Raw genomic sequence first — 1,288 nt, 5'->3', positions numbered from 1 at the left:
TGATGGGATCTGGATTGGGATTACATTGACTGTATAGATTGCTTTGGGTAGTATTGACATTTTCACAATGTTCAATCTTCCTATCCACAAGCATGATATGTTCTTCCATTTATAGAGATCTCGTATGGTTACTTGAAGTAGTCTTTTATAGTTTTCTTTGTACAAGTCTTTTGTGTCTCTGGTAAGATTTATTCCCAAGTATTTTATTTTTTTGGTAGCTATTGTACATGGTATTGATTTCCTTATTATTTTTTCAGCAATCTCTTTGCTGGTGTAGAAGAATCCAACTGATTTTTGGATGTTGATCTTGTGTCCTGCCACAATGCTAAATCTCTCAATTAGTTCCAGTAGATTTTTCACTGAATTTCTTGGGTTTCCTAGGTATAGCATCATATCATCAGCAAATAGGGATAATTTGACTTCTTCCTTACCAATTTGGATGCCTTTGATTCCTTTCCTGCCTTATGGCCCTGGCTAGAACTTCCAATACAATGTTGAATGGAAATGGTGATAGAGGGCATCCTTCCCTGGTTCCTGTTCACAAGGGGAATGGTTTCAGTCTTTCTTCATTGAGAATAATGTTGGCTGTTGATTTTGCATATATGCCTTTTATTATGTTGAGGAATGTCCCTTCAATTCCCATTTTGCTGAGAGTTTTGATCAAGAATGAGTGTTGAATTTTATCAAATGGCTTCTGTGCATCAATTATGTGGTTATTTTCCTTTGTTTTATTTATGCGGTGGATGACGTTGATTGTTTTTCCAATGTTGAACCATCCTTGCATACCCAATATGAACCCCAATTGGTCATAATGAATGATTTTCTTATCATATTGTTGGAGTCTATTGGCTGGAATTTTATTGAAGATTTTTGCATCTATATTCATAAGGGATATTGGTCTGTATTTTTCCTTTTGAGTAGTGTCCTTGCCTGGTTTTAGTATAAAGGTTATGCTTGCTTCATAAAGTGAATTTGGAAGGATCCCATCCTGTTCTATGTTTTGGACAGTTTGAGTAGGACTGGTGTCAGTTCTTCTCTGAATGTTTGGTAGAATTCTCCAGTGAAACCATCGGGGCCAGGACTTTTTTGTTGTTGTTGGTAATTTTTTGATGACCTGTTCAATTTCTTCTTCTTTTTTTTTATGGATCTGTTCAAGTTTTCCACATCAGTCTGTGTTAGTTTAGGTAAGTTGTGTGTTTCTAGAAATCTGTCTATTTCTTCCAGATTTTCAAATTTGTTGGAGTACAGTTCTTCATAGTATCCTGATATTATCCTTTTTATTTCAGTT

This window comes from Orycteropus afer, unplaced genomic scaffold (genome assembly GCF_000298275.1).
Source record: "Orycteropus afer afer isolate SDZICR_OR568_19922 unplaced genomic scaffold, OryAfe1.0 scaffold00834, whole genome shotgun sequence".
Taxonomy (NCBI): Eukaryota; Metazoa; Chordata; class Mammalia; order Tubulidentata; family Orycteropodidae; genus Orycteropus; species Orycteropus afer.
The sequence above is the reverse complement of the archived record's forward strand: the minus strand, read 5'-3'. Positions refer to the sequence as shown.